At 54.6% G+C, this 15,612-nt stretch overlaps 1 pseudogene; it reads right to left on the bottom strand.

Annotated features, from left to right (window-relative positions):
- Window positions 1-3,916: 3,916 nt before the first annotated feature.
- On the bottom strand, window positions 3,917-13,871 carry LOC133361672 (endothelin receptor type B-like; annotated as a pseudogene).
- Between the last annotated feature and the right edge of the window lie 1,741 nt (window positions 13,872-15,612).

Genomic DNA, 15,612 nt, shown 5'->3' with positions numbered 1-15,612 from the left:
GGCGATCCGGAGTCTGAGACCAGGGAAGGCATCGGGCAGAGATGATCTCCCAAGCGAAATGCTGAGGGAGGGTGGCGTTTGTGCACAGACTGCCCTATATGACATCATAACAACAGTCTGGACCACTGGACGGGTTCCGCAGGACTGGAAGGATGCCCTGGTGGTCCCCCTCTTTAAGAAGGGGGGACCGTACCGACTGTAACAACTACAGGGGCATCTCACTCCTCAGTGTGCCGGGTAAGGTCCTGGCAAGGATTACTTGCTAGGCACGCTGAGGAGAGGCTTGCGGAGCCCCAATGCGGTTTCAGGAAAGGGCGGTCCTGCACAGATGCCATATTTTCTGTCCGTCTGCTACAGCAGAGGTGTAGGGAATTCCAACAAGACCTACATCTCTGCTTTATTGACCTGGTCAAGGCCTATGATACCATCAGTAGGACTGGGCTCTGGGTTGTTCTTCGTGCTTTCGGAGTCCCTGACCCTCTGCTCACGATCATTAAGGACCTTCATGATGGTGAGCGGGCCCGGGTAAAACTACGTGGCCGGGAGTCGGAGCCTTTCCCTGTACACCTTGGGGTGCGACAGGGATGTCCTCTGGCTCCCACATTATTTAACATCTATTTTGACCGCGTAGTTCGTGAAGCCTTCCATAGCTGTACCGGGGGGAATTTCCATTTGGTACAGATATAATGGGAGGCTGATCGACCGCCCGGGTGCGATCAAGGGATGGCTCCCTATTGGTCAACCATGTTATGTATGCCGATGATTTGGTAATAGCTGCTCATTCAGAAGAGGAGTTGGAGACGCTGCTGCTGAGACTGGAGCGTGCCACTAAGAGGTGGGGCCTTACCATCAGCCCCACCAAACGAAACATCTGCCTGGGTATTTTGTACCATCGGACACTCCCACCCCCACAACTCCCAATTGGTGATGGGGCAGTTGTGGAGAGAGTGGAGAGTTTCCCATACCTGGGCAGCGTTGCTTATGACCGGCTCCAGTTTATCAGCAGATGGTCTCACTCCGAATCAGTCGAGCGGCAATATCTTTTCATCGGGTGCGGCAACGCTGTGTGGAAGCTACCTGGTCTGTCGCTCCGCACGAAGCTTCAGGTCTTCTCAGCCACGGTCATTCCCTCCCTTCTCTACGCTTGCGAAACGTGGACCCCCTAGTGGAGCATCTTCGCCGGTTGGAAACATTTAGGCTGGCCTGCCTACGATCCATCCTGGGTTTAACCAGGCTGGATTGTGTGAGGAGCTCACAGTCCTTGAAAGATCTGGGCAAAGTCCCATCAGTGAGCTCCTCCGGCAGGCAAGGCTGCGTTGGCTGGGTCATGTAGCCCGCATGCCCAGCCACCGCATGCCTAAACAGCTTTTGTTCGGCCGGATCGAGGGGCTAGACGGGCGCGGCATGGGCTAGAGAAGAGATGGAGTGATGTGGTACAGGAGGACGTGGAGCTGAGTGGACTTGCGATGACTGGTACCAGCGGTTGTCAAGATCGGCCTCAGTGGAGGAGGCTCGTGAAGGACGCTACTGGGCAGTTGGAGGCAGTCGCCCTCCAACAACAACGGAGGGCGGAGGAGCGACGCTCACAACGAGCGGAGCGCGGGTGGCTAAAGCACAGCAAGTTGGCACAGTAGGGGGCACAGATGGTGCATCAGCCACTCGTCTCAGTCAGTCGACCCGTGGCACCTGCTGGGTCTGCCCCGTGACCTCCTGCCAGCGGGCGTTCGACACTTCACGTGGCCTCAAGGTGCACTTGGCCTGGCACAAGCGTCGTGGTGACGTCTCCGCCACTTAGTGGCGAATGACTGTTGTTGTTGTGTGTGTGATGTTTGTAATTGCAAGTGTACATTAGGGACAGGCCTGATCCTGAGTTTCTTGCTGAGGGTCACGTGACAGCCCGTCCAGCCGTCAGGTCACGTGACTTATCGACCCTCGGAAAGCTCCCCACCTGCCCGTCTGTCTGTCCCGTGGCCCCATCTCCCTCCCTCTCCCTCCTCATCTCTCTCGCTTTCACGCGGACAGCTGGGGAACCACCACCACCACCACCACCACGCACAGCACACACACAACCACTGCTTTCTTATTAAGATAATCTGTTCATCTGCTCTCATGAGAATAAGCTATTTTTTAAATCCTTTATATTAAGTTCGCTTGCTTGCTTGCTTACGGACCGTGCAACTCTTTCGGTCGTTTTTTAACACACTTCCCGTGATCCAATAGAGCTGACATTTTGCACACAGACTCGTTGTGCGTGACAATTTTCGTGAAATTTTTTGTTTTACATTTTTACACTGTTTAGGCAATTTCTTTTAAATATTTAATTACCAATTGCTTAATGGTGGCAGACAATATCTGACCCATAGGTGGCAGCCATCTCAAGCCAGAGGACGAGAGGACTCGAGCCGCCACGCATATAAAGGATTTTAGAGTGAAAAACTTTGTTTTTAGGGTTATACTTATTAAGATAATCTGTTCATCTGCTCTCATGAGAATGAGCTCTTTTGTTCTGTCTTCTTCCGTCTCTTGTTCTACGTCGTTTTTCCCTTCCTCCCCTGCACGATCTCTCTAACTCTGTCACTCTTCTCTTCTTAACCCCGATGCTTTCGCTCTTTCTCGCTGCGTAAGCCTTCACATGTGTGGCCCTCTCTCGACACCTCGATATTAAAAAAATTAACCCTAAAAAACGTTTTCACTATAAATCCTTTATATGCGTGGCGGCTAGAGTCCTCTCGTCCTCTGGCTTGAGATGGCTGCCACCTATGGGTCAGCTGATTGTCTGCCAGTATTAAGCAATTGGTAATTAAATATTTAATTTGTTTTCCCTAAACAGTGTAAAATTTTGGAAAAAAAATTTCACGAACATTAATTGTCACGCACAACGAGTCTGTGTGCAAAATGTTAGCTCGATTGGATCACGGGAAGTGGGTTAAAAAACGACCGAAAGGTTTGCACGGTCGTAAGCAAGCAAGCAAGCACGCAAGCACGCGAACTTAATATAAAGGATTTAAAAACACCGCTGTTGCTCCACGTGTACGTGTGCGGCATGTTTGAACACACACACACAGGCGCATCCATCAGTAAATGTCTATTTACATGTATTCACAGACATGTTGCGTAGACGTTGTTTATTTGAACGTACAATATTTTTTGTGTGCCTCTTGAAAGCAACTCTGCCCATTGATGCTATATGACAAAACGTGACACACACGTATGATTGCAACTGTATGTACGTAGCTAACGGAAGTAAAGTCCCACCACTGCAACATTACCCCGGTTCTTCGGCTCTTTCGACTACTTTGCAAAAGAGACCGGCGCCGGCCAGAACCCAGCCAGCGACATCCTGTCAACGTCCGTACGCTGCGCTTGATCGTGCCAAGGGACAGCCAAAGTTGGACAAGTGAAAGCATCAAGGAGGCCAACAAATAAAATGAAGTCGCATCAACAGTTGGCGAGCGAGCGCTCCCCCTGCCGTGTTGCTGCGACGTCGACGTCTAAGCAAGAGAGACCCGGGTGGGGGTGGGGGGTGGGGGGTGGAGACAGGGAGGGGGGTGAGCGAGCGAGGGGGGACCCCCCAGGCCGTGGAGAAGCAGCCCAGCTAGGCGAGATGGCGGCACGCGCTCGTTCCGCTCGAGCGAGTGCTTAAACACCTCCACCCCATCATCTCTGCTCCCTCTCTCTGGCTGTCTGTCGCACCAAGCCGTGCAAGCGCACGTCACGCGACCGACCGCGATTGCCTCGCTAAGCCGCTCGCGTCGTTTGCTTTCACCGTCCTCCAGCCAAGCCGGTCGCCTGGCCCACGTGGCCACGGCTGTCTAGTTCACTTCGGCCCCCGTTCCCCCACCCCCCCCCCGGCAACTCTTCTCCCACCTCCCCTCCATCCACATCCCGCGGGGGGGGGGGGGGGGGCCAGCTCAGCTCAAGTGACGATGAACCTGTTGCTGGAGCGGGAGTTGCTGCGGCCGAGCGGGCTGCCCGGCGCCGCCACGGCCTTCTGCTGGAGCGCCGTCTGCTTGTCGCCCAGCAGCAGCACAGGCAGGACTGTGCACGGCGGCGACGACGAGGAGGAGGAGAGAGAGTTGGAGCGAGGAGGGTCGGCACTGCGACGAGCGACGTCAAATTCGCTCTCGCCGCACGCAAAGCGCTCGCCACACATGAACCGCGACACCTTCGCCGATCTCGTCAAGTGAGCGTCAACCCATCGCGCCAACTCCGCTCATCATCCTCACAGCAGCAGCAGCAGCAGCGGCGGCAGCAGCAGCAGCAGCGGCAGCGGTGGCTTCTGACTGCTCGCCATCGAACACAGGCGGCGGTGGGGATCACCGCATCGCGCGGCGCTTTCAGACGCGCTTCTGCGGCCGTCTGCAACGCTCTTCCGATAATAGGAAGCCACTGGAGCTACGCACTTTTAAATTATCCACGTTGACAACTCATTTCTTTAGAACTGCTTTTTGTGCTTAGTTTGTTGTCCTTACCCCGCACCTCTGGTTAACACTAACCGCTACACCACCGCTCCCCTTAACACACACCCACTCACGTACACACATGCAAACATACATACTTGCATACAAACACGTAGTAGATACGCATCAATTCACGAGACCCGTATCAGTTGGAATTCGTCACGCGAACGTGCGACGCGATCGTCAGACCTGTGCACCAGCGGTGATTGTTGTTGTTGTTGATGTTGTTGTTGTTGTCGTGGTTCCCGAGCGCCGGCGATTGAGAAGCACCCCCCCCCATGATCTAAACGTGACGACAGAAACGTGGCCGACGCCACCAAACGCACCTTGAAGCGGTTCCTGAACTTTGCGCTGACGACGTAGAGGGCGACGGGGTTGACGCACGAGTTGAGGGTCGCCAGGTTCATGCCGATGTAATTCAGCACGAGCAGGAAGCTGCAGGGGGCGGTGGTGGTGATGGCGGCAGAGCACACACCCGTTGTGAATCAGGAGCCAGGAGACCTTCACATTGCATCGGGGCCACGCACAGAACCCAGCCCGTAGCCCAACCGCGACGAACACGGCCACGCTCCGAGCGGCGTGACAACGACACGCCGGTGAAGCGTTGATCGCAATCGGATCAGAATCTCAATATTGATTTGGACTTGGAGGAGGAATCCGATGAGCTACGAAGCTCTCTCCCCGCAGCTGTCCCGTAGGGGCGCGACAGAACGTCGCAACAGCAAACAACGCCAATGAGTGCAAAGTGTCCTCGGTCCGGCGAGACGCCCCCCCCCCGCCTCCCCACGCTGTTGAGCTGCGATGTTTTGTGGGGGGTCCCATCCACCCCCCCTCGTTTACCACGCCGCTCGCATGACACGATCCGTGACACGATCCGTGACGCGATCCAGCTGCGCTCGTTCACCGGCCACGTGCCGTTGTTCGCGTTAAGGGGGCCGTGTGAGAAGCAAGCCACCGGGGGGGGGGGGGGGGGGTGTAGCGGGTGCGTCGGACGTTCACAACAACGCCCTGGAGGAAACGCGGGGCTGGATGGAGTGGGGGGGGGGTGGGGGGCATTGGCATTGGTGAAACATGACAGAGCAGGACGCTCCTAAAACAAACCCCACTCTTGACACTCGCTGAGTGTATTCTATTGCCAAGGGCGTCGTTTGCAAAGTATATTGAGAACGACGCCTCTTCGCAAAGAACACTTCGCGTTCAGTTCGTCGTCCTTCCCCCGCACCTGCGGTGAGCGCGCTCGGCTACGTACGGTGCCAAAGAAGTTCCACGCGCAGGGCGTGGTGGTTGCGATTGGTATTATCACTGCTGCTGCTGCTGCGATATTCACGCCAGAGGTCGCAACCAGGTACCCGATACCCGTACCCTACCCGATACCCGGCTACCCGTACCCGGCCGGGTACGGGTACCCGTTTGCGACCCTGGTGCGGCCGGGTACGGGTACGGGTAGACCGTGAGTCACTGGTGAGTCACCGTGTGTCACTCATTTCCCAATGACTTGTCTCTTCTCATAATTCAAGTTCCTAGAATCAACCCACCCGCGCCTGCAACGTGGCTTCATCCCAGAGGTCGCAATCGGGTACCCGATACCCGTACCCTACCCGTACCCGGCCGGGTACGGGTAGGGTACGGGTAGGGTACGGGTAGGGTACGGGTAGGGTACAGGTAAGGTACGGGTAGGGTACGGGTAGGGTCTGGGTACGGGTAGGGTCTGGGTAGGGTACGGGTACGGGTAGGGTACGGGTACGTGGTAGGGTACGGGTACCCGTTTGCGACCCTGGTGCGGCCGGGTATGGGTACGGGTAAGGAATCAAAACCCGTTTGCGACCTCTGATTCACGCGAAGACGATACAATTGACTCTTCATTCTCCCATGGGACGAGGAGGGCACGAGTAGAGAGGGAGAGAGGGGGGGGGGGGGGGACGGTTCGGGGGTGCCCCCCCCACCTGAGCAGCTCGCAGCGGTTGGGGTCCATCTCGTCGTAGACGGTTCTCTTGAGGATGCGGCTGAGATGCAGCGGCAGCCAGCACAGCGCAAACACCACCGCCAGGCAGAACACCGCCTTGCCTGCCTCCCGTTGCTGTGTGTACACACACGCACGCACACACGCGCACGCACACACACACGTACACACACACGCCACACACACACACACACGCACGCACACACGCACGTACACACACACACACATGCACACACACACGTACGCACACACACACACGCACACACACACGTACACACACACGCACACACACACGCACGCACACAGACACGTACACACACACACACACGCACACACACACGTACACACACACGCACATACACACGCACACACACACACGCACACACACACGCACATACACACACACGCAAACACACGCAAACATCCGTCGAATCAACATCTCGCAGTTTCACGAATCGTTCAGTGACAAAGTCGGAGAGCGAACGTCACGGACCCCTCCCTCCCCTCCTGCCCGCCACCGCAAATCGGTTACGTAACCGCACAACCACGGGGAGCCGTTCGGCCTCCAGCCGATGGGGCCGGCGGTACCGGAGGGAGGTCCCGAGGTTCGACACCTGCTTGAGGTGCTCGTCGATGGCGCTGCCAAGGTTTCGCTTCTTCATCCCAAGCATCTCGACGGTCGTGAGCGTGTAGAAGACCGCCGCGCAGGCCAGCGGCATGCAGAAGTAGAAGCCGAACAGCCACCAGTCCTTGGCTTTGGCGTAAAACTGCGAGGGCCCAGACAAGAGGTTTCGTCAGAGTCAGGCGGGGCGACAAATCTCCTCGTGGGATAGCCGAGCACAGGGTTGGTGGAGTATCTAATTAGCTGCCTGTCTCTGTGAGTGACTGAAAGACAGACTGTGTGTCAGAGGTCGCAATCGGGTACCCGATACCCGACTACCCGTACCCTGGTGCGGCCGGGTACGGGTAGGCCGTGAGTCACTGGTGAGTAACCGTTTGTTACTCATTTCCCAACGTCTTGTCTCTTCTCACAATTCAAGTTCCTAGAATCAACCCACCCGAGCCTGCAACGTGGCTTCATCCCAGAGGTCGCAATCGGGTACCCGATACCCGTACCCTACCCATACCCGGCTGGGTACGGGTACGACTGGATACGGGTACGGGTACCCATTTGCGACCCTGGTGCGGCCGGGTACGAGTACAGCAACCCGGACAAAAAACATTCGGTGACGATTCACATCCCCGTTTGTGCCGACCGGAGTTTGCGAAACCACCCCGCCCCCCCCCCCCCCCACGGTTACGGCGACGCCGGTGGTTGCCACGTTCTTGACGCGCCGTGTCGCACCTCCACGAAGCTCGTCTGCGGGATGACCATGCACGTGTCGAGCGTCCGGTTGCGGTATTCCCAGGACAGCGTGTCGAAGGCCAGGAGCTCGGGCACCGCCAGCACCAGCGACAGCGTCCAGATGGCCAGGACTTTAAGCGCCGTGAGCAGGGAGAGGCCCACGCACTGGAGGCGGTCCCAGTGCGCGACCGCACGGTACCTGCGTAGAGGGGTCACGGGAGGGCGAACAAACACACCGGGGGTGCTTGTGCATGCACGCGGAAGATGCTTACATCCACGTCCGCATCGGTTTAGCCCTGGGGGCTGTAATGGCGCTGTGATCCCCCACGGCACCACCCCTTGGGGGGGAGTTGCTATATAAGGCGGTGAGCCGGTGGGCTCGGGGTTCAGTGTTTAGCTTAAACCAGAGAAGAGAGAAGACCGGCTAGATAGGCCCTGGGACTCCCCTGGCTCGCCGTGCTTCTAAGGAGCAACCAGGGCAAGCCAGTGGCGTGGCCCCCAGAGCCCAGAGCCGATTGTTCTTGTAAGAGCCGGTCTGGGGACTCAGGGTGCCGTGATCCCAGCTTGGCCAGAGCTGGATCAGCTAGCCTCCCCTAGCCCTGTAGTGGAGGACCTGGGAGTAGGCTAGCCGGGTTAGAGACAGTGGGAGCTCCCTGTTAGACGGGTGAAGTGGCCGGTCTGGTGACTCAGGTGCCGTGATCCCAGCTTGGCCAGAGCTGGATCACTAGCCTCCCCTAGCTCTCGAGTGGAGGACCTGGGAGTAGGCTAGCTGTGACATAGATTGTGGGATCTCCCTGTTAGACGGGTGAAGGGGACGATACCCATGCGAGTGTTGTATACATTGGCCTGTGCTGAGTGAACCGTTTAATAAACCTACTACACCGACTACACCTGCACAGCCACCAAAGATAAAGGCAATGACCCCCCCCCCCCACCCGTGTAGCCTGTAACAGGCTGTTGTCTCGCGGTGGCGATGTTTACACACCGCACCACGTCCTCATTTGAGGCCGAGTCTACCTAGGGAAGGCCCAGGACCGGTTCAAATAATCGTCACCGGTGTTGGCCGTGAGCGGGAAACGGGCGATCGCTTCGGGTCCTGAAGCAGAGGAGGGGGCGGCCAAGTTGGTGCTGGTTGGTTTGTCGAGGCGAGAACTCGCGAGTGAGCGGGACGGGTCTCGCTCGCAGGAGCGAGCTGGATCAACACGTTGACACGTGCCGCATGTTTGGGAAGCGGGGATTAGTTTCGGCCGCGTCCGTCCGGTTTGGCAACCTGAAACAATGTGTACGCACAGCGGCTCACCACATCCATCATACAGATCGCTATGTCTGTGGCTGCTAGACGGCGCTGGTGCCATCTACAACAGTCTACCAGGAAGTCGGACAATATTCAGTGAGAAATGAGGTTCTGGGTGACACCCAAGGAATGACACCGTCACTTAATTATCTAAAATACTGTTGTAGCCTGCTGCTTATAACAGAAGGAGCAGAAGGGAGGAGGGAGGGAGGAGGAGGAATGTAAACTCTGGAGATGTACTACGACTGTTCCTATTCTATTTGTATGTTACCAGGCAAGGCCCACTCAGCTGTATACGACCTGGCCACAAACGACAGCTCAACGAAGTAGCTGATCACGTGGGGACATTTAGAGCAGCAGCCAAATAGCATTTATAATCAAACGCATGTTTTTTGTCTTAATTTGGAGGGAAAAACCAGAGGACTCGGAGAAAAAATACACACGACCACGGGGAGAATATGCAAACTGGAAATATACAGCAGCAGCAGGCGTCAGGGTCGAGATCAAACCCACGACTTCCTGTATACCAGGCGAGGTAGTTAACCCATTTACATTTTTCTTCTGATTCCGTACACGTATGTCATGCACACGTATGTCATGCACACGTACGTCATCGGAACGGAATTGGAAGAACAACTAAAATAAAATTACTTTATCGGTAACCGAGGCTCCCACAAGGCCATGCGGGAGGGAGTGTGGCTATTGCGACCTCTGGGATGAAGCCATGTTGCAGGCGCGGGTGGGTTGAGTCTAGGAACTTGAATTGTGAGAAGAGACAAGACGTTGGGAATCGTGTCGTGACAGTTCTCCGCGGTGAGCACGATGTCTTCAGGAACACGCCTCTCCAGACAAAGTTCACGCCAACAAGCGCTTTGAGCGCTTCCGAGATTTGAGCCGTGAACGGGAACAGCGAGCGGCCGGGTCTCTCCTCACCTGTCTCCGCTGAGCACGCACAGGCTCAGCGCGCTGATGCCCAGAGAGGCCTTCTGCACGAAGGGCACCGTCTTGCACACGGTGGCACCGAATGGCCAGCTCTCGGCGTGCAGCTGAGAAGATAAGAACGCACCGCACGCACCCCGCAGGTTTTCTCTGGAAATGAATTGAGGAAATGAATTGGGGTCCTCCCAAACATCAACAACAACTATACTCTTAGTTCTTTCGGTAAAGTCACCATGTAGGCAAAAAATGAAATAAAAATTAATAAAAATAAAACAATAAAATCACGACGTTTCGGAGGCAACACAAGTCTCCGTCATCAGGTGGGACCGTCACAGCCAGTCACGAAAGCTTCAAATCTAGAATCAACAACAACAACAACAGTTCTAGATTTGAAGTTTTCGTGACTGCAAGGGTCCATGCTCTTTGGTGTTTTTCGGTAAAGTCACGTAGGTGAAAAAGAAAATAAAAATAAATGAAATCACGACGTTTCGGAGGCAACACAAGCTTCCGTCTTCAACAACAAAAGTCTCCAGAACTTTTAGAGGCCTTTTTTTTGGGGGGGGGGGTAAAAGTCAATCGAGTTAATGATCACAACAAAGGTTTTTTGTGTTAGGTCGCGTAAGTAGAAATGTTGTGTCCTAACCCTCCACCACCCGACACAGCCAGTAAGGTTTGTCACGTAAACAACGCGCCAATTCCACATTCCCATGACAGTGGCGAGTCTGCTCATCGCAACACCGCTGTTGACTTCACCATCATGGGGTAAAACCAGGGGCGGTTTCTTCATTAGGGCGATTGGGCGACGCACCACCAATGTCATTCAACCACAGAGTCACGCTAGCCGTCACTGCAGCCTCTGGATATAGTCCAATCAGCGTCATGTCACGTTCTGTGGAGTACCGCCTCTTTTTGGGCGATTTCACTCCGGCTGAGAATCGCCCCGAGTGGCCCCATAGACTTACATTCAAAGATGTTTTTTTTCGAACGGCGGGCGCTGCAATGCATTCTCTATGGCTTCCGGGAGGGCTCGCACTAACGTGCTTACGTCATCATACGTGCTTACGTCATCATACGTGCTAACGTCATCATACGTGCTTACGTCATCATACGCAAGCACGTTTCATCCAACAATATAATTTGTGGCCACCTAGTGGAATCTTTAATAAAATAAACTTGAGTGGTTTGTTTTAATAGTGAGTATAGAAACAAACAAGATGTATTGTAAGAGTCACTTTATTTTTCATTAATATTAAAGAAGTGAAGTTGCCTTTACATGCTTAAGCTGTTAATTTATCCATTGCATGGGTGGACCTTATCCTTATCAATCATCCAGACATTTGCCCCCCCTGAGAGATTTTGCAGGAGCCGCCACTGGGTAAAACATTTCTTTTTTGTAATTGAGGCATCGTCGTTTCATCTATGCATTTCTATTTGTTATATAACAACAGTTTTTACACTTTACTTTGGCCAGAATATTCCTAAGTTAGTGAATAACAACTGGATATTAGCCAATTAACTTTTGCGAATATTCTCTTGTATAACAAAGTCTGAATATGTATTGACACTGGAGGAGGAATCCGATGAGCTATGAAGCTCTTTTTCACAGATGTCAGTAGGGGCACGGGGTCAGAACGTTAGAACAACAAAGTGAAAAAAAACCATGACAGTCTATATATAGTTACGTGTATATAGTATCCAAGTGTACGTACGTATGTTAAACCGCTTTCACGCCACACATAGCCGAGCGTGCTAATCGGCTGCAGACACGCGAGCGTGTTGTACACACACACACAGGTACACACACACACAGGTACACACACACACACACACAGAGGTACACACACACACACAGGTACACACACACAGGTACACACACACAGGTACACACACACACAGGTACACACACACACAGGTACACACACACAGGTACACACACACATGTACACACACACAGGTACACACACAGGTACACACACACAGGTACACACACACACAGGTACACACACACAGGTACACACACACACACAGGTACACACACACAGGTACACACACACACAGGTACACACACACACAGGTACACACACACACACAGGTACACACACACACAGGTACACACACACACACACAGGTACACACACACACACAGGTACACACACACACACACACAGGTACACACACACACACAGGTACACACCACACAGGTACCCACACACACACAGGTACACACACCACACAGGTACACACACACACAGGTACACACACACACACAGGTACACACACAGGTACACACACACACACAGGTACACACAGGTACACACACACACAGGCACACACAGGTACACACACAGGTACACACACACGCACAGGTACACATACACAGGTACACACACACACAGGTACACACACAGGTACACAGGTACACACACACACAGGTACACACACACGTAGACTTTGGCGACCAATATTATCCATAAGGGATTGTTTTTGGGATTAGATCGCGCAAATATAAAACACGCGACCTCTACGATGGTTGTACATCCGTCGCATGCTGTAGCTGGGGGGGGGGGGGGGGGTGACACGCTGGTGTTCGCCTGTGAGGCAGTGCTCTGGAGGCCGGGATTGGTGGATCACGCAGAGATTCGTCAAACTCCCAACCCACTGGGGCTGCGAGGCGCCCTGGAGATGGGCAGTCCACAAAGTGGTCTCTGGAATCCATCACGTGCAGAAGCTACACAGATTGGCCAAACATCCTCAAGCAGGATGCTCGTTCTACAGAGTCTTGAAACTCCTTGGGGCTTTTCTGGATACATCAGAGGGAATTGTTGCTGATTTTCTGTCCATCTGTTTATCACCCATATGGAAGCAAACGAAATGTTGAAGCAGTCTATATAATTCAACGCTTTAAAGCTTGCTACTTATCAAGTCACACACGAGGTGCGTGGTGGAGTGGTAGTAGTGGCGGCAGTGGTTACCGCACAGTAATATTGAACCGGCGAGTTGAGTTCAATTCCCAGCGATGGTCAACATCAGTGACAAGTGACATCTGAACTGGTCCTGCCCCAACCTGTCCCTGGCCAGCACGGCGAGGCGTGGTCAAGCAGGCCGCGTGGCTGACGCGGCATGGGGAGGGCCCTCATCCAGGCAACACCCTTCTCAAAGTGGGTTGACAGAGGACTGTCAATGAGAGTTGTGTCAATGTTCATTAAAAACAATGATCCACATTCTTGTTTGTTTGGGGTAAGGCAACCCGTGGTGGCTTCAATGCCATTATTATTGCCGTCACCCCCCCTCTCACACCCGACAATATTGTCACGAATTGCATAATCATCACGTGGTAGCAGCACGTGACTAAGAACTCGAGTTGTTATTGATACCGCACCACGTGCGCGCGTCCTCCCCCCTCCCCCTCCTCACCTTGTACACGTTGACGGGCATGTCTACGACGATGTAGAAGAGGTCTCCGAGAGCAAGGCTGGCGATGAGGACGCTGGCCTCGTCGCGCATCATCGACTTGTCCCCGTAGACGACGAGCAGCAGCGCCGCGTTGCCGACGCTCCCCACGAGGAAGACGACGCTCGCCACGGCCGCGTTGACGCGCTTGAAGACGCGGCCCACGCCGCTCGGCGCCAGGCACGGGGGCGGCCTCCTGCGAGGTCTGGGTCCAGGTGGGGAGGCCGAGAAGGAGGAGGAAGACGGAGGAGGAGAGGACGAGGCCATCGCTGGACTGGTCATGGTCTGGGCGTCTGTCCCCTGGGACTGCTCTAAGGGTGCAAGTGACGGCGGGTTTCCTTGGCCGTGTACCGAGGCCAAGCCGACCAGGGTGGCCAGGGAGAGGCACAAGAAGGTGGACGTGAGCCTCCTAGGGGTGGACATCGTGGTCGAGGTGGCGGTGTGTGTGTGTGTGTGGTCACGCTGGGTGTGAACTTGTGTCCACGTGCTCCTCCTGCTGATCCTCCCGGGGCAAAGTTCACTTTGGTGTGCAGCTTCCGGGTGAACAATTTTTTTTTTAGAAATATTAAAAAACCCCCCACGCTTTCATCTTCTTGGCTCTTTCGGTGAAGTCACGTAGAAGGGACTTTACCTAAAGAACCAAGAAGATGAATCCCTGCAGTCACGAAAACTTTAAATCAAACCCCCCCCCCCCCCACGCTTTAATTAAATGTCACTGTCCCAGATGCCCCTCCCCGTGCCCCCCTCCCCCATCGCCCCTCCCCCTCCTGCCACCCCCCCCGCCCCTCCCCCCCCCCCCGTGCCCCCCCCCTTCCCCCCCTGCCCCTCCCCCCCCGTGCCCCCCCTTCCCCCCCCGCCCCCCGTGCCCCCCCTTCCCCCATCGCCCCTCCCCCCTCCTGCCCCCCCCCCGCCCCTCGGCGCGGCTGCTCAGAGGACACAACTCCAGACGGAATTTGTTAAATAATAAAAGCGTGTTATAAACAAACCCATCTAGGATAACATCAATCCTCGCCGTAAACCAAGTATCTGTCATCTCAAAACATGAAAAATTCGCAAATGTATTTGTTTGGCTTGTTTTGTTTACAAACACATCACAACGGACGTATTAGAACAGAAAAAAATATAAAATAGATTTTTGGTTCTACGTTTGGAAACTATTCCTCGCTTGTTGTGTTTCATCGTCAAACAAACTCCCCCCATTCTGCCCCCTCCCCCTTCTCCCCCCCCCTCCCCCTTCTCCCCCCCCCCCCTTCTCACTCCCCCTCCCCCTTCTCACTCCCATAGAGACCCCACAGAGATCCATAGACACCCATAGAGACCCCACAGAGATCCATAGACACCCATAGAGACCCATACTCAGAGAGACTCACACAGACCCACAGACATCCAGGGACTCGTATAGATCCATAGAGACACACGGAGAACCATCATCATCACGTGAACATTTCTAGTAGCAGCCAAACAATCTGAACGTGTGCAGATGTCAACTCGACATGTGGAGGGGGAAAACCCGGAGGACCCGGTGACACATATACAGCAGCAGCAGCAGGGTTGGGATGGAACCCACGACCTCCTGTAGACCAGGCGAGGTAGTCAACATCTCATAACTACAGAGAGAGACACAGACTCCACATATACAGCAGCAGCAGCAGGCATCGCCAGGGTCCGGGATGGAACCCATGACCTGTAGACCAGGTGAGGTAGTCAACATCTCTTAGCCACAGAGAAAGAGACGCAGACTCCACATATACAGCAGCAGGCATCGTCAGGGTTTGGAATGGAACCCATGACCTCCTGTAGACCAGGCAAGGTAGTCAACATCTCTTAGCCACAGAGAGACGCAGACTCCACATATACAGCAGCAGCAGGCATCGCCAGGGTTGGGATGGAACCCACGACCTCCTGTAGACCAGGCAAGGTAGTCAACATCTCTTAGCCACAGAGAGACGCAGACTCCACATATACAGCAGCAGCAGGCATCGCCAGGGTTGGGATGGAACCCACGACCTCCTGTAGACCAGGCGAGGTAGTCAACATCTCATAGCCACAGAGAGAGAGACGCACACTCCACATATACAGCAGCAGCAGCAGGCATCGCCACGGTCCGGGACACACACGCACACACGGCGGCCAACTCAGACCGTATTGGTCACCCCGTGCCCCG

The sequence above is a fragment of the Lethenteron reissneri genome, unplaced genomic scaffold (genome assembly GCF_015708825.2).
Source record: "Lethenteron reissneri isolate LAM-NWPU_2019-01 unplaced genomic scaffold, ASM1570882v1 scaffold_1198, whole genome shotgun sequence".
Classification (NCBI taxonomy): domain Eukaryota; kingdom Metazoa; phylum Chordata; class Hyperoartia; order Petromyzontiformes; family Petromyzontidae; genus Lethenteron; species Lethenteron reissneri.
This window is presented reverse-complemented; position numbering and strand designations above follow the sequence as displayed.